The sequence below is a fragment of the Rhipicephalus microplus genome, unplaced genomic scaffold, assembly GCF_043290135.1.
Source record: "Rhipicephalus microplus isolate Deutch F79 unplaced genomic scaffold, USDA_Rmic scaffold_145, whole genome shotgun sequence".
Lineage (NCBI taxonomy): Eukaryota > Metazoa > Arthropoda > Arachnida > Ixodida > Ixodidae > Rhipicephalus > Rhipicephalus microplus.
This window is the reverse complement of record NW_027464716.1, coordinates 1-18,953: the sequence shown is the minus strand read 5'-3', so window position 1 is coordinate 18,953 and position 18,953 is coordinate 1. Positions and strand designations below refer to the sequence as shown.

At 44.9% G+C, this 18,953-nt stretch overlaps 1 protein-coding gene across 1 annotated transcript in view; it reads right to left on the bottom strand.

Annotated features, from left to right (window-relative positions):
- The window catches only part of LOC142791139 (gonadotropin-releasing hormone receptor-like), a 62,945-nt gene extending 61,513 nt beyond the window's left edge, over positions 1-1,432 (bottom strand). Inside the window, exon 1 of the mRNA XM_075885435.1 lies at positions 1,143-1,432. The gene's annotated coding sequence lies outside the window, so the exon portion shown is untranslated. The remainder of the gene's footprint in view (positions 1-1,142) is intronic.
- Between the last annotated feature and the right edge of the window lie 17,521 nt (positions 1,433-18,953).

Sequence of the window (18,953 nt, the reverse complement as noted above, 5' to 3'; positions counted from 1 at the left end):
AATTGACGTTAACCCAACGTGATGGCTGTATGAAAGGAGTACATATGTACTGTTTATAAAATTGGGTAGGCAGCACTGCAACCACTATTGACGTTTCACAAAGATTAGCATCTATTTAAAAAATGGTTTGAAGACCTGACGTAGCTCTGTGGTAGAATGCTTGACTGCCACTCAGAATGCTTGGGTTCAATTCCTGCTGGTACCCTGAAATTTATTATTTATCTCATCGGGTGGCCAACGTTGCCTATTTCAGGATTTTCTTAACACTGACATTTATTCTATGCCTTCGTTGGGTCAACGCTACCGATGTCGGGTATTGCTTAACGCTCACGCGTTAAAATTGCCCATGTGTGTTCTCGTCGTTGCTGGGTAGATACCGAGTGTCAATCACCTGTGGCACATCACCTGTGGGCGGGTATGTGCCGCTGTCTGGCGGGAAGTGTTTGACGATGTACGTGACGGGATTGTGACATAATTTTTGTCTTGACCAGTGCGTCATATTTGACAAACCATCTTACCCTCCTATGCTAAATTTGGTTCACGCCAAGTTAAGGGCGTGACCACGAGAACATCCAAACGTAAGCGGCTAGATAGACAGACAGATAGATAGATGCGCTCAAAGTCGCTGAAGTTCGCTAAGAAATGCTTCGCATTTAAAATGAAACAATCTTATGTACATTACTACAAGCAATGAAATGCTGCTTGTCCATTTCCGTTTGATTCATGGAAAAAAGAACCGGTTGGCGCTACCAGGGGAACGGCGCAGGTGGTTCAAAAGTTTCGCTGAACTATGCTTCGCTCACGTGGTCATAATGCTATAGTATTGAAGAAAACTGAAGATGTGACAATTCTCGTCCTTCATTCTTTCCTGGTAGGCGACTGCACAAATGAACTAAGACGTTAATTTGAGTGAGATAAAGTTCAGCTATCAAACTCACAAAGCTTATTGTCCGTGAGCTAATGAAACCGTCCAGCATCCTGATCGCCTGAAATTTCTTCTTGCGGACAATTCTGAAGTAATCGCATTTAGTTCACACCGCAGCGTCAATCGCTTAACAGGGCAATTACTATATAACGAATGCCACAATGGGCCAGAAGTGAAGCGAGAATTTTAGCACAGTAGAATAGAAACAACGACTCACCCAAGTTGGCGTCACTCTAATCCAACAGGCATGCTGCGCCCGGGACGGTCCTGGCGCTGAATGCGGAGTGGCGAAACGGGAACCGCAGAAGCGTGTTCTCGCGCGGCCGCCGGCAGACGGTAGGTGTCGCTACCGGCGGCGGGCGCTTTGCTCCTTTCCTCTCCCACCGACTCCTTTTCGTCCTTCTCCTCTGACATCGCCACCTACTACTTTACTTTGCGCTGCGTTCTTCGCCAACGGCAGCTTTCCGGAACGCGCGACAAAACGGGGAATGCTCGTCAGCCTGGGCAAAAAAGCCGTATTCAATGCGATGGACCTGAAACAAGACAAAGAAGAAAGAAGCACTAGTTCTTTCAGGAGGGCGTGCGCTGTTCCTCGAGCCGTAGGAGATGTCATGTCGTGTGGGCTTCTTTCAATAAGCGCGGCATCTCGCCTTGCCCTTGCCCAAGATCTAGTGCGAAGGATCCGAGAGCTAAAGGCTATTAAGGACGCTAAAAGGGGTGACGCTCACATTTTTTTATATTTTTTTAGATACTGATCGATGGTCAGGCGACCTTCTTTTGTTCCACTGACATTTCTATGGTGTTTGTTGGCAGTAAAGCGGGCCTTGACACGCTCTTACAGCTTGATACGTCGTATGCGGTAGCACGTAAGAGGAGGAAAAACAAGAAAACTAAGTGCGCGTGTTTCCAACAACGTTGATAGGCTTTACATACAACCAAACGGCGTGTTGTCGAGAGAGATGCGTGAGTTTATTGGCGCCTAATGTCTAGAACCCTGACTTTTTAAAAACGTTTACTAGAACTGGCTGACACTCGCGCAAAACATATAATACCCAACTTGATGACAATAGCTGGCGTAAATCGTATCTATTTCTTCTAGAATGGTCGCACGTTTGAAAATATATATATGGCGGAAAGTTGAATTAGAGCCACTGAAAGTCATTACGCATATTCGTGATACAAATATAATTTAGTTTAGCCGCTTAAACGCTCTTTCAGGTACAGACATAACAATAGAGTATGACATAACAGGCATAGCGAGAGACGTTTGGTGTAGTTAAATTTAGTTCCGCAAATTTATTACGACAAAAATCTTACCAAATTGTAAATAAAAATTTTCCATGTGACGCCATGGGAATATCATGACATTTTAATGCGTGAATGTTATTGTCTCGCTTTTTTCATACCCTCGTACCAGTTTGATGTTAAATGATAAACAAAAGCAGAATGATGGAGAAATAATTAAAATAGTGTTGAGCCACACGGTGAAGGGAGAGACCCAAGTCTGACAGTCCTCTGAGTAAAAGGTCGTGCCTCTCCCCCCCCCCCTTCCCTGCAACAACAACAACAAAAAAGACATTTCGGAGACGATTCAATCACATAACGGCTTAAAACAATAGTTCTGAGGTGATGCTTTCTTCGAGGCCCTTGTTAGCTCAAGATATGACAGGCATATGACAATTCGAGGAACGTATACCTCTCCAATGATTGTATGCGCATTCCAACGCTCATATTCAGAATAGCGAAGTCAGATGACGTTTGCAATCCGTATTTCGAAATGAAGAAAGAAAAAGAAAGTTTGGTGTCCACAAAGACATCGTACGCTGGACTAGGACTTGCACACTACATGGCAGCTGACGAGTGCCGCTCTAGAGTTCAGCAATACTATTTACGGAGAGTCTTGAGAAGCGCGACTCACTCAAGAGATTCGATGGTACCTTAATGATAGTAATGTATATGCAACAATTGATAATTCACCAAAAATAGTAGCAGGTATTTGTATTTTTCTTAGAGTGCACTGCGATCAGTGCTCTGCGTCGACGAAGACTTGTTAGCCGTTTTGGATGGTGCGAGAATCTCACGTTGCCGCTTTTCCTAGTTTTGCTAGTTCTATGTAAGTACTCTCTTTTTCGCCCTCAAAGCACCTGCAGTGTTGTTAGTGGACACGTAATATGCGACTGGCCAGTACCACTTGCGGGTTAGGTCGCGGTTGATGTCTGTCAGCAAGGCTGCACTAAGTGTGAGCTGTACGGTGAGTACGCCTTCCCTGCCTCAGCAGAGCACGCCACTGCATTCGAGTCACGTTTCTGCACACTCGCCTGATTTCTTTTACGTGAAGCCAAATTGTGTGCCCGTGCATTGTATAGATACCACTGTCAAAACAGCAGGATTATTTACTCAGACACCTTAACAAGGTACCACGTACGCGTGCACACATCATCCTAGCTACTAACAACCAGTAACTTTATCATCTCACCAGGCTATGTATATAAAGTGTTTAGACGCTAATGCATAATATTAGTATAGCATCTCAAGGCAGCACAGTGGGTACTTAAAGACCTAGTAGGAAGCAGATGGCTCGGCCGTGACTCTAGTTATTTCGTAACCCGGGCCACCCTTCTAAAAGGGAAGTGTGCTTCATGTTCAACTGCATGTGTACAATCCGTGAACAGCAGGCTTCAGCACCAACGCATCATCTCCCTTCAGCAGCAGATTGGTGTAAGGCTTAGGTACTGTTTAATTCATGTGCACACCAGTGCTTACCATGTACCGTGTCTTACCAAGTATATACTACTTCGATGATTTACGTGAAAACGGCAATAGAAAAACGACGGCATCATCCACCCAAAGCAGCCGATCCACATTGTGGAGCGACGCGATGCAAATGAGAACAATGCATATCCAGTGTCAGACGAATCGCGCGTGTAAGCGGATCTAACGCTCGTTACGTGTCTCTCGTTCCATCCACGCCAACGGACTAAGATCCCGTGCTACGGTCCGGAGTGCAGGAGCAAGGGCTCATTATTCCAGTTGTTAGCGGGCGAATGTTTGTTCGCCGCCGGTGCTTAGAGCGACAGTGCGAGCCGATTCGTGTTGCCTACGAAAGCGTGCAGCATAACGAGAACACGCACACTGTCTCACACAACGGAACTCTTTGCGGTGACGACAGGGCTGAGGCGAATGCCGTGTTTCTTGAGTAATGCGTGTAATGCGACACCAACTCGTCCAGATCCTTTAAGCTGGGTGAGAGCCTGCAATTACGCGTCAGTTGGTGCCACCGACATTTGGAGGACTGCAGCCGTCAACCGCATAGACAGTTCCCGACGGCCTCTTCGCTGCCTGGATGGATGTATGCACTTATGATGAATTTTATCTCGCTCACTTATAGCCTCACTCGGCTATGAAAACGTGTAACTCACCGATTTTATATGCGTCACTCAAATGTTGAATGTGCACCGTTATCGTATCATTAGCCTCATTTTAGCTCGTTGTCTCGGTCTGAACGAGAAATTTGGTTCTATTTTCACTAATCATGCATTCTCGTTTGTGTTTGGCAGGATGTCTTCAATGCGAAGCATATCTTAGTGGAACAAAGGCCCGTTTACCGTTCCCATCTCTAGTCTAGCCGCCTACGTCTTGGCCTTCTCGTGGTAGTCTCCCGTAGTGATACACGCACAGCAGAACTTCAGTCTACGACGAACCCCATGCGCATGTCACAACACGAATGACGCAGCTTGCCGGTCGCGTGAGTGGTGCAATGTTTTCCACACAGCACGTGCAGCATTAGAAGCAAACCCATTGTGTGTGGGTATGCGCCACAGGTGATGCACAGTCGACGTCAACACAGATATAGAAATCTCAACACCCCCGAGTGAACGAGCTTGTCTAGCAGAAAGGCGCCAATGTCGTAATTGTCGGTGGGTGAAATATCCCAACGAAAACATGGGATAAAAATCCCGGCTCCAGCAAGAATCAATCTCAGGAGATCTGCATAGCTGTCGGGTACTGCACCGCAGAGCCCCTTTTTCAAACATCTTTAAGATGAGGCTTTGAACAAGCGTTATGTCAGGACAATGCCAGTCGCAGCTGCAGAGTTGGATATTCAATGTTATATCAATGTACGAAGCATTGCACACATACACACATGACTCCACAAACGAGGAGTCATATTTTCTACCGCGCTTTCAAAAGCTAAAAAAAAGAAATCCGTAATAAAACTTTTGCTTTGATGCTGCTCATAAATACGCTTAAATTTTAGAGCATAATTAGTTGTACTAAAATGTAACAAAGCCAACAAATCCATTCTCAAGCTCCAGTTCCTTTTAACGAGTTCTGCAATATTCTGAATGCCGTCTTTGCTGCACACTTTCATGAGAGCACCCCTCTAATAATCATGCATTTAACAAGCATCAATATTTTTCTTAAGGACTCCATTGTCACCGATGCAGTTGGTAACGAAAAGCCGGTTGGCAATTTGAAGGTTAAACAATGTTGAAGCATACGCAAATGTTTTCTTCTTTCATATTTCTAAACTTCTTGAAGAGTCGTTACATGCGCCCACAATTCAATCGACTGGAAGGCTGGGTGACAATGCATAAATGTGGTAATGTAATTTTTCCTTATAGTTATGATTCAATATCATTAACATATATCCCAGTAAAGATCTTATAGTATGTAATGTACTCGCACCTAATCGACTTCCTTTAGTTGAATTCATTTTTCAGTACTTATCAGCACGGTTTTCATAAAGCAGTTTTGTGCGAGACGCAGTTGACCCCAGTGTATACTTTCATGGATTGAAGAATTCCTCTCTAACCCTTGCCTGTACGTAACAGCTAACAATATTACTTTACCTAACTCCACTGTAATGTCTGGTGTATGACAGGCTCTGTTTAGGACTCATTGATTTTCCTAATTCATTATTACGATCTTATCACTTTTGATTCTTTCTCAACTGACTTTTCACTGACGATGGCGTACTCAGCTAGAAAATTACTGAATTTACAGATCAACTTAACCTCTAACATAATCCAGATAAAATATTCGAATGGTTCAAGAAATAGCTGAACGCTTGATTTATGAAAGGGTGTATTCTCTTAGAGCAAACGGAAATATACTTTGTGAAGAACAGTTCGGCTTTCAGCCAGGTAGACCAACCCAGAGAGAGAGAGAGATAAAGATGCAAGGAAAGGCAGGGAGGTTAACCAGACGCACATCCGGTTTGCTACCCTGCACTGGGGAAGGGATGAAGGGGAGAAAAAAGGTTGCAGAGAGATGAGAAGGTACACACAATCACGAGCACACTCGGGGAGTACACACAGTCTACAGGCGGTCGCTCAGGTTTGCTGACTTTAAGTAAAGTAGCAGTGCTTTAGTCGCTTTCTGCGCAACTGAGGCAGATGCCCAAGGTCCTAGTATCTTCTGCACACAAAATGGTCCGGGGTCAAGTTGATTCAAAACCATCCGGAGCTGGCATCGCTGTGTGTCGTAGCAAGCGCAGCTGCACAAGACGTGTTCGATGGTCTCTTCAGCTCCGCACTAGTCGCATGTAGGAGTGTCTGCCATACCAATGAGAAAGGAGTACACCTTTGTAAATGCAATACCCAACCAAAGGCGGCATAACAGTGTCGCATCGGAGCGGGAAAGTTGTGATGGTAGGTCCAGCTTGAGCGAAGGATCCAGTTCATAAAATTGACACCTTTGGAAGCTGGTAGACGACCAGAACGTGCATGTGAGATCTCGAGCCAGCAGGTAAAGTTGTCTTGCTGCATCATTCCTTGATAGAGGAATCGGGACTACACGGGTTCCTTCATGGGCTGAGCGGGCTGCATCATCGGCTAATTGATTTCCGGTAATACCGATATGTCCAGGCAGCCATTGATATATAATATCATGCCCTCGTGCTAGAGCTTAATGATGGCAACGTCTTTTCTTGTACCAATTGTTCATGACTCCTCCTACGCATGGCAGACTGCAAACTCTGAAGCGCTGCCTACGAATCACAGAATATGACCCATTTTTCCTGGACGTTCTTGAACGAGATATTGTAAAGCAGCCCTTATAGCAGCAAGCTCGGATGCCGTAGATGTAGTCATATGCAACAACTTAAACTTGATTGTCATTGCTGCAGCCGGAATTACAGCGGCACCTGATGAGCTGCTGGACGAGACGGATCCATCAGTGTATATCTGCGTTCGGTCTAAGTACAACTCATGTAATAATAGCAGTGTTGCTTGCTTCAATGCTACTCTGGAGTGATTGCTTTACTTTTTGATTCAATGTGCGCTCTGAGGCAATCCACAACTCTATATGTCCTGACCGGATGGTCTTTGGCAAGCATGATTGTGGCATAAGTAGAAGCGCATCGGGGCAGTCCTAGGCAGATACGCAGTGCCTGACCCTGCAAACTCTCCAATGAATGAGTATTGGATTTGCAAGTGTTAGTAAGTACAGGCAAGCTGTAGCGCAATAACCCAGAAATAGGGCCCTGTACAGCTGTAGCATGGAGGCCACAGAAGTTCCCCATGCTTTCCCGCACATGAATTTCATTATATGACTGCCCTATACTACGTATTAAGGACAGCCTACTTCAAAACTTTGAAAAGAAGCTTTACACTGTAGGAATACTTCTCGACTTCCGCAAGACTTTTGATTCAATAAAGCATGACATATTAATTAAAAAGTTACATATGTATGGAATACGTGGGATTGCTCTTGACCTAATGAAAAGATACCTCTGGGCAAGAAAACAATATGTGCAGCTTCATAATTTTTAATCTGACTTAGGAATAGTTAAATATGGGGTTCCGCAAGGATCAATACTGGGTCCTTTACTTTTTATATTGTACATCAACGACATCGTAAGCATTCCTTCTTCACCAAACATAGTGATGTACGCCAATGATACCAATGTATTCATTTCTGATTTACATCTTTCCGATATTGAGACAACTGCAAAGTCCTGGTTGGATGAACTAAAATTATGACTTGCAGCGACCAGTTAGAATTAAATATGGCCCCGCCACGGTGGTCTAGTGGCTAAGGTACTCGGCTGCTGACTCGCAGGTCGCGGGTTCGATTCCCGGCTGCGGCGGCTGCATTTCCGATGGAGGCGGAAATGTTGTAGGCCCGTGTACTCAGATTTGGGTGCACGTTAAAGAACCCCAGGTGGTCAAAATTTCCGGAGCCCTCCACTACGGCGTCTCTCATAATCAAATGGTGGTTTTGGGACGTTAAACCCCACAAATCAATCAATCAATCAATCATTAAATATGAAAAAAACTTAGTTTATGCTCATCAAGCAGAAAAATGAACCCGAAGATTGTACTATTTCTTTAATTTTCAATGGTGAGAGTATTTTTCAGGTGAACAAAATTCAAGTCCTGGGCGTATGTTTTCAAAGCGACCTTAGTTGGTCGGAGCATGTGGATAGCCTTCGATTGAAGATATCAAGGTCTATCAGTTTGATTCGAGGATTGCAGCATGCACTTCCCGGGAGAGTGAAATAGCAGTTGTACTTTTCTTTTATCCACTTGCTAATCATGCATTGTATTCTAGTCTGGGGTACGTGTAACAAAGTAAACAGTGACAGTATTATTCTTCTCCAAAAACGTGCACTACGTCTGCTAATTACCTCGGTCCCTTTAAATACGCTCCTTTTTCGTGTGCACAACATGATACCATTCCCAGAGTTCTACAAGGTACAACTAGCCATGTTAACCTATAAAAAAATTAAGAACAACTTTCAGAGTTTTTTTTTATACATACCTAAGCACAGATCTTGCATACAATCGTCCCTGAAGCTAGCACTCTATACAAAACCTTGGTTCGTCCGGAAGTAGAATACACATGCGCCATATGGAATCCTACCTCCACCATTTTCATTCATACTCTCGAAGCCATTCAGAATCACACAGCACGTGTCATCTAATCAAATTATTTCCGCCGTTCCAGTGTCACATCCATAAAAAGCACCCTCAACTTGCCTGACGTTTCCCTGCACGGCAAATTGTCTGCGCCTCAACTTTTGTCATGAAATTCATAATAAGAACCATTTGAAGGGCGCCCTATGCCCCACCGCGGTGGTCTAGTGGCTAAGGTACTCGGCTGCTGACCCGCAGGTCGCGGGATCGAATCCCGGCTGCGGCGACTGCATTTCCGATGCAGGCGGAAATGTTGTAGGCCCGTGTGCTCAGATTTGGGTGCACGTTAAAGAACCCCAGGTGGTCGAAATTTCCGGAGCCCTGCACTACGGCGTCTCTCATAATCATATGGTGGTTTTAGGACGTTAAACCACACATATCTATCTACCCATATAGGTGGACCCAGTGGAATCAAAACCCGTCAGCATCTCGAAGCCAATGGCTAGAAATTGATCAATGGTCGTTGCTGCTGCTATGGCTCCCCCTGCTTTCGTTCTACTGCTACCATAGAGTTTCCCAAAATTAACTAGAGGGCAATCTGGCACTGCAATCGTTCAGCGACCATGGGAATGATGGGTAGTACTCACATTTCCTAGTCTTCGTATTTGCGGGCGGCGAATCGTACTTGCGGCTTCGTTTATTGCTGGTTACAGTTTCGTTTTGAAAGAAAGAGTGAACCCTTTTGAACTTAGTGACTCTATTCGAAATGGTAAGCCTAAAAGAATAAGGTTGTGAAGTGCAAACGTTGAAGATTTCCTAATTTATGTTTTCGTAAAAAAACAGCTCCAAGCCACACGAACACACACGGAGCCAGAAGCAAGCCAGAAGTACGAAAATTAGACAAATGTGTGCACTACCCATCATTCCCATGCTCGCTGAAGCACCGTGTGTTGCAGCTCCCATAGACACTAGCGCCAGAGTTTCCTCTAGTGTATATAAAGAAACTCTATGGCTGCTACTAGCGTCAGCGGCCTTGCAATAAAACCTGGCAACTATGTGCACGGCAACAGTGACGTGAGGTGGTCCACTTCTCGAGGCAGGTAATTTAAAGTGCACTAACCCGATGCGAACCACTAATGGTGAATTCAACTGGGAGAGCAGGAGCCGCATCAAATGACGCCAAACGATACCCCAAACGGCAGACTCCATCCGCAGCTCCCACCAATATTGCTCGAGAATTGGCGTTCATACTTGTGCGATTGTCACTTAAAAAACAATTATTGCGCATATCTGAGGCACCGTAACAACCCGTCAATATTCTGTATGTGTGCCTTTATACTAGAAAAGGCTTACATAAGTAATTTCAAAGACCGTAGCGTTTATCACGCTGCACTGATAATGCAACGCTTGCACGAAAAGGCAAGTGTTTGCAACGCTTTGCTCAAACACGGTGGCGGCGTCTACCCGTTACCTTGCGTACTACACATTCTCGCCGCCAAGACGGGCGCGCACGCCGCGCGCATCGTTTTCCAATATAACTGCCAAATAGCCCTCATGTCCCACGTGTGACGTGACTCGACGCGCTCCTTCGCCTCCCCTGCAACCTCAAGGCACTCTCACGCAGCGCCTCCAGAATACCATTTACCGATTTTCATGCGCGAAACGTCAAATAAACGTTTTCTCTCTCTCCAGACGCAAGACTATCGTCTTTCGTCGAGATTTGCAGTGTAAGATGTAGATATGGGGCCAATCTTTTTTAATGCCTTCTTGTCTGCCTCTTCTTCTTCTGTATCTCTATATTTTTCTTTAGAGTCAGCGCTTTTCCGTCTCTCATCCTTTCCTTCTCCCTCATCGTAACATCTCTCCTCATCCTTACTTCCTTTTCTCACTCACTTGCTGTACTATAATATACTATAAGTGCTCTGCTCTGCTAGTGTATCTGTGTAGCTGAAAGCGTTCTGATGCTTTCTGTACTCATTCTCTCGGCGCTCTTCCCAAGCCGGACGAATCGGTGCACATGTTCTGAAAGCAAAGCAGAAAATGAAGACGAGGAAGCATGAGAAAAGGACGAAGAGGGCACGTGCGGGTTCGTGATAATCCTAGTTTTTTGTAGACGGCTAATGGTGCAACAAAAGCTATCAAGGAGTTATAAGTATAAGGTTTAGGAAACTGATTTAACTTAGTTAGTTTGTTGATTAATTAGCAGCCGTGATAAGATGTGCACACGAGTGATATATACCCAATTAACACAGAGTTCGTTTTTGACATACTAACTTAGCATCGATCATTTCGTGAGTTAGATGCAAACGCTTATGCGCAATATACTCGAACTATCGCGAGTACGGAGGAGGCGAGAGATTAAGCAAGCGCTTCGCCACCGTGGCACGCTGTTTTCAGGGTACAAACCACAACAGCGTGAAATGATGGATAGCCTGTTCACGCTTTTCGGATAGTAACTTCTCGAAAGTTCTCCACATTCCAGGGTACACAGGCTTCCGATTCATGCCTTTTACTGTAATTTTTTTTCACTCCTTCCCTTCTTATAGCTACTTTCCACAGTTTTATTTTTTGCGTCCTCCCTAAAGGTTAGGAAAGCATTGTTCCCTTTCGGGTGTCCGTTGTCAGCTTGCTGTGCCCTGTTTTGGTTTTCCTCCTTGTGTATTTGTGTATGCGTGTCTATTATATCCACCCACAGGAAAACGGTTAAGCGGGAGTCACAGAAGGCCAGGCTATTCCTTTTTTATTTTTGCTTCACTGCACATATATTAGAATACAAAAAGAGATGTTAAAAAACACACTCTCTCCGAAGTCGCAACCCTTGGCCATTATTTCTATGTTGTTGCGTCAGCGAAAGAGAGAGAAGAAAAAATGTCAGAAAGGTAGAGAGGTTACCTAGACTAAGTCCACTTTGCTACCCTACACGGGGGAGAGGGAGTGAGAGAGGAAAGAGAGGAGGAGGTTGAGAAGGAGGAGGAGGAGGAGGAGGCAGACAACAGACACAGACAACAGCAAACAAGTGGACAGACAGACAGACAAAAACTTTCGCGTCGGAGGTCCTCAAGAAAGACTATCATCTTTAAAAAACCTGGAAGATGATCCAGCATCACTTTCGACGCTTTATCGCAATCGGCTGCTGTTCGCTTCGCTTTCTACCATGACGCAAAGACATCATCATTTGTGCGCGTAACAGTGACCGTTTGAAATATTCTTAAATTGCGCACTGTGTGTACATAAGAGAGGGAATGTCTGTAAGTTTTAATTCATACTGCAAGTGCAATGGCAGAGTGCGCACTGCACCATAATTCCTCTTTTTCATTATTGTAAATTACATCCGTACGCCTCAATAAGGTGCCACGAGCACTTGTGCAGCTGCACATTTTGCAATAAGTGCGCAGCTTTAAATTCCCCCACTCGTCATGTACGTACTTCACTTGTTTCGACGACTTGTGCGATTCAACGCTTCTTTCCCCGCCGCGGTGGTCTAGTGGCTAAGGTAGTCGGCTGCTGACCCGCAGTTCGCACGGGATCAAATCCCGCCTTTGGAGGCTGCATTTTCGATGGAGGCGAAAATGCCGTAGGCCCCTGTGCTCAGATTTAGGGGCACGTTAAAGAACCCCAGGTGGTTAAAATTTTCGGAGCCCTCCACTACGGCGTCTCTCATAATCATATATATGGTGGTTTTGGGACGTTAAACCTCACATAATAATTATCAATCATTTTACGCTTCTTGCAGGTGATCTTACATGTATTAGGGAGATTTCTCCCATTAAGCACCACGGCTCTGTGATAGGACACCTGCTTGCTACGTGAAAAGCGTGCATTCAATTCTGACTCATACCGAAGTTTCTTTTTATTTATTTATTTGCATCTATCTCAAATACTCGCTCCTGGACAACGCCGACTTTCCGCTCGCATCCACCACCGACAACATCGAAATTTCTGCTCAAAGCCCTCGTGCGGTTTTGGAAGACTATGGGGCTGGGCTGTATGAACGCCATTAACTTTTGTGTAGTGCCACCGCTGTATGCGCATCAGCCCATTTCCTGGCAATTTTTTGCCTCTTTCTTTCCACTTTCCTCCCTCTTTTTCTTGTTCATATTCCTCTTTCCTCTTACCCCAGCGTAAGGTAGTAGTCTGGGCAGGAGCCTAGTCGATCTCCTTGTCTTCTCTCTTGTTGTTCTTCTCCCCTCTTTCTTTTGCGAAGCGAGCTCATCAAGACTTTCACGTTATTAAAAATAATCCAAGAAGGCCACTCAGCTTCAGATTTTTTCGGGCTTAGTAGGACTAAAGTGGTTTTACATTCAGTTTTTTTTCTTCTTCTTAGCGTAGTACTATTGAAACAAGACAGAAAAAACACGGCGTGACATCACCACCCTGTGTTGTGTTTGGAGCAGCACGCCATTGTTTTGAAACAGCAAGTCGAGTGACAAGGGTCTTTCCTAATCTCTCAACCATTTCTGCGACGTGGCGTATAATACTGGAAGAGAAATAGTGAAAGAGAGAGAGAGGAGGTTCATTCTCGTCAATTGTCACTGATATAGCCAACCGGCACGAAATGGGACTTTTTGTGATAAAAGAAATTCATCAAACGACAAAACGGAAGACGTCGTTTCTCGATGACAAAGTGAATGAGAAGAATGGTGGCTAAAGTTGATAAGAGTGGTGGAGGAACGGCACACAGCTTGTCATTTGTCAAAGATTTATAAAAGGTAATTTTGCTGCTTCATGTAGTCTGGCGAAATATCAACACTTCATGGTCAGGTCAAGTATGCCAAGATATCTTTGTTTCTTTGTGTGCTTATTCGTTTGTCTGTTTCTTTGTCTTGTGCAAACGACCGTTCTTGGCAAATCGCTGTTAAGAACAGAAATGGCTTGTTCAGCTGCCTTTGCCTGGCCCTGAAACGTGTACACTCCTACAGAATGCCACGTAAAAATAAATAAATAAATAAATAAATAAATAAATAAATAAATAAATAAATAAATAAATAAATAAATAAAAGTCCTGCCTTTGATAGTACCAATGTTAGGCAGTTTCAGTGTCAGTGTGAAAATAAGTCGAGTAATCTGCCTCTTCTATTTTCCCGTGTGGTCCTCATTTTTTTAGGGCTTCTGTAGGGACCGGCACAAGCGCTATTGTCATAACGCAAGCCTCCAAGATTAAGGGACGGTTCGCTACTACACCTCCAGGGGGAGGGAGCATACATAGCATCGTGAAAACGAGGGATTGACTTCTTGAACAAACGTGCCAAAAGCTCGAAATGAAGCAGTGGGACCAATATTTCTAAAGGTTTTATTTATTTTTCAAACTTAATCTTTCTTCTCTTGAATGTGTCCAGTCATTGCCAGAGTCAGTTGCACAAGTGAGACACGTGTCTTGCATTCCTATACATAATAGCCCCTCGCAGAACTCCGCTTTCCTTTAACAAAGAAAGCGCCGTCTCTTCTATGTTGATCCCTCGTTTTACGCACCGTTTTAGGATGGAATCCACGAGACATCTCCCCGTCGGCGGTGGGATGGTCAACAGTGCCATACGTCTGGTGAAGAGGTACTTCTGCGCATTCTGCGCTCATGGTCTTGCCTGTTACAGTACACAGACGATCTCTGGCAAGTGCGATAACTCGTCTTGCTCACAAACGACCCTGTTATGTCCGCCTCGTAAACTCGGAATGTCGGCCTCATAAGGCCGGGCAGCTGTTAAACGAAACCAGGGCCCTGTACAAGCAGTTGTCGTCTGTTGATTAATAATAGATACATTGTTGTGTACTGCGATAGCGAGCGATGATCGTAACTAACACTGATCGTGTGTTAACAGTCTTTGTGTCTCTGTGCTTTTTTTCCGCTCGCTTGGCGATTCGGCCTCATTCTCCAGTGTAGCGTTACAACCCGGGAAGTGCGCTCCAGTAAGTATAAGGCCTTCTTTCTTTCAACCCTGTATTTTTTCCTTTGTCTACTTTGAAAGCGTCTGAGCGCGAAAAGATAAAACACGCCTTCACGCGTGCGGTCGATGTTATCGCGTTGCCTTCGTTACTTTGACTGACAATGGCAGATGAATAGCCGGTGGCGTTTGGCATTTGTTCTTATCCTTCGAAAGCTATAGCAGTGACCCATAAAGCTCTGCGGGATCTATAGCATCTGGCGCCAAAGAGCTTCTTAACAGCTCTTTTCGCCACTTCTTTGTGCCCGACTTGACGCGGCCCTTGGTAGTCACTGTCTCTTCGCTTCTCCATGACGCTTCTTTGTTCATCTTCGTTGCAGGAGTACTGTTAACAGAAACAAAAACCCCAGACTCTCTGGAGACATGAAAAAAAAATTGCCCGCAGCTTCCCTCGGGGGAACACTGAGGAGGATGCGGAGCATATAATTGGTTAACGGGGTGTTAAAGTGCGACTTACTTGGGTCGATGGCTAAATTGGTTAACGTGGTTGTGAAATGGGGTGTTAAATTGCGACTTACTTGGGTCGATGGCTAAATTGGTTAACGTGGTTGTAGGAGGGGGTGTTAAATGAGTGAACACGTACACACGTATGCGAAAGGGCGGCGCTGGTCGAAGGGACGTCGATCATTGTGTTTGTGGATTCGTTGGAATTCATTTCACCGCGACCTTGGACGTCGACGCGCCGTACAAACCAACCGACGAGCGGCAACTGAGCGAGCGAGCGCCGACCTTGAGTATATATACAGCACGACGGCGCATGCACTGTCAGCTGTTGAATGTTCTCGAAGCGCGACGCCACATGCGCGTCCACTGGAGAATCAGGAGAATTGTAGATGTCGAACGCGGTGTGTAGAGGAGGAAGGGTGCACAGATGGTGGAGGAGTGAAGCGCGCGCGGTGTGTAGAGGAGGAAGGGATGCACAGATGGTGGAAGAGTGGGCGACGGCGCGACGGCGCATGCGCGCGCGTCAGCTGTCGAATGTTCGAGAAGCGGTGTGGACGGCGCGGACGGCGCACTACAAGGCGCGAGTATAAGATGCTCCGCATCTAAAACGAGCTTGTAAGTGGACCGAACGTTGGTATAACGTGCTTTGTTGCTTCGTTCACACGCGCGTGAATAAAAAGTTGGCGCTGGTGGAAAGACAAAGAAGGTGACGTTACTAGCCATGTGATGTGGGTATTTGCGTACGTCCTTCGCTTGATATTCATCAATGGGCGTTGCCCATGCTGTCCCTCATTAACTTAACTTAACATCGATCTCAGGCATAGAATCTAATGAATTCATATTACTTACCTTCAGTCACTCAGTATCGATGAACAAGTGCTGAGCGAGCGAAAACAAAAGCAGAACGCGTCCGACGGGCAACAGCGTGTCGTGAAATACCGAATGCCGTGGCGATGAGCAGTCGAGCGCCAGTGGCATTAAATGTCACAACATCGATAAATCTATTATCTTCAAAACGTTTGCTGCGGAATACCTACATCAATCAATCAATCAATCAATCAATCAATCAATCAATCAATCAACCAATCATCTTACCGCCATATACAGAGCATGACACGGGAAAAAGCTTTAGAGGTCTTTTGCCTAGGATTCCCAGCACATTGCGAAACTGCAGCATGCAGTATTCTCCGGTAGCAGCAAAAATACTTTTGATCGTTTCATGTCAGTTTGGTCGCCTAGAAGTGTAGCTAGAACAGCGAGAGGAAGAGCTGATTGTGAATTTGTTGAAGGGAAATATAGTAAATGATGCACGATCTCTTGTTCACCTCCCATTACGTCGACCAGTTACTGGTGCCTAGTGCTCTCTAACACACGTCTGGCAAACGAGAATAATGTAAGTAACCTGTCGATGTGACATAAATGAAGTCCTATCTTTTTTCCGCTTCACTCTGTGTTATGATTACTTGTCACGTAGAACAGCTGAGGCATGCGCAGGCATGCTACGCAATCGTGCGCTTGCTTTTTTGCGCAACAGTCCCTCCTATTCCCGTAGAGATACGCTCAAACTTGCGGAACCGAAATGCCACTCTTGTCGGGGGACGTTGCAACCAGTCTTCCGAGGTTAGCAAACGTCAGTAGTCTTCGCTGTTTGCTTCCTGACCGTCTGCTTGCGTGAGTTAACGCATGTTGCTTATTGGGAAAAATGCGGATATCGGCCCGAGCCTAGTTGGCGACGCCCTAAACAACTAGACGTGCATTCCTGCGCAGTACGGCTCTGTACGACCAGCTTTCTGGCGACAAACACTAACTATGCTCTTAATGAGCTCTGATTGATTGATTGATATGTGGGGTTTAACGTCCCAAAACCACTATATGATTATGAGAGACGCCGTATATAGTGGAGGGCTCCGGAAATTTTGACCACCTGGGTTTCTTTAACGTGCACCCAAATCTGAGCACACGGGCCTACAACATTTCCGCCTCCATCGGAAATGTAGCCGCCGCAGCCGGGATTTGAACCCGCGACCTGCGGGTCAGCAGCCGAGTATCTTAGCCACTAGACCACCACGGCGGGGCCTTACTGAGCTCTGGCCTTGTAGTACCATCATGGTAGGCAAGTAAGATCACGGAAATATTGAGAGCTGTTCGCATTACGTTAGAAGGAGCCGCTGTTCAGTGGTGTCAGAACAAGTCTCGTTTCAGATTATTCTCTGAGCAAGAGCACAATTCTGGGCTTGCTGAGCAAACAATCGGAGAACCCCTATTCTTGGCCTTGAAAAGTTGAACGCGATAGTGATATTATGTTCCTAGTGCGGACTTGTTCCTAGTGCGGAGTGTATTAAATCTTTTCGAGCTTGCTATGCCCCCACGTGACTTTAAGGTTGTAGTGACGTGTGTGCATTTTGTAGTGGGTGACTGGCTTTAAACTATGAAGTCATTATGATAACCCCGTGTTCTCACGCCCGTCGGCATTGCACGCTTGTACCAGGAATTAGTGTGGCAATAATCTACAAGATATTCTACAAGCGCGTTTTCTTGCTTGTCAAGCATCTTCTCGTGGTAATAGTGGTGTCTTCGGGATCGCGAAATAGTATTTCAATAATGGTGAAAACTTCGTTTTGATTTTTAGTGCAGTTTAACTTGATTAAAGAGCTTAAGTTGGGATATTGTAGTCACAACCTGAATACTTCTGGAATAGCGAAAAGAATACATTTTTTAAGTAGTGTTGCTGCGAAATGTTATTCTTTCATTTTAAAACGTACCGTGGCTTCTTTTTATTAAGTGCATCATAGGTAACTGTAAATGCCATAGTGATTCTACATTATACTAAAAAGAAGTTGTTACTAATTCCAGTGCCGAGGTGGTAAGAGGGAACAGGAAGAGAAACCTACTACAAATGAATTAGTTCTTTGTTGTTTGAATTGTTGTTTGTTGAATGAATTCGTTCTTCGGCCGACAAGGTGATTCATTTTGCGACGGCAACGTGACTTAATTGGCGGACCTCATCACTTTAAGTACATTGTGTCGTCAATGAAAAGTGAGGCGCATTGGATGCTTATCGGTTTTTAACGTAACGCACTGAAAATATAATATTTATATTTAGGGTCTTTAATAATTCCACTTAGTGATTTAAGATCCCATAAAAAGTAGATAGAAAAGGTGAACGATACTTAAAGAAAGCTTTCTGTAGCCTCTTACTGGAGAGCGGTTACCCCAAAGAATTTAACGGTGTAATTAACGAACAACTATGGTGACCGCAATTCTTCGCCTAGTGCTGTCGAAATACCGACACGATGAGTGAACTTAAAGTAATAGCACACGAAGAAAGGAAACTATTGGTATTCGTTGTAAATGGAACTTCGCCTTGAGATGGCGCAATTCGGTCCTGGAATGGCGCAAGCTTGTGTTCACTCGTTCAGAAAAAAAAAGAAATAAACAATGATACCTGCAGATTTAACTTATTCAGCCGAACATAAATAAATGCCTTTAAAAGTGTAATAAACATGGTTTCATGGTCACCAATATCGCCTTTATTCTTTCTTTCCTTTGATATTCCTTTTTTCTATCTCTTCCATCTCGCCGAAAGAGTAAGCAGGTGCGGCGACTCCCTAAGTGACCTGCTTTCTCACTGTTACCTGAGTGACCTCGAGTATTTGAGCAAACGTAAAAAGTAATGATAGGTAATAAACACCATTATGAGGCACAATGTGCCTCAACGAACGCAGTTTCTCTCGACTGTCACCCAGTCAAGGAAGCACTGGCTACTCGCAGAAAACAAAGGAGCAA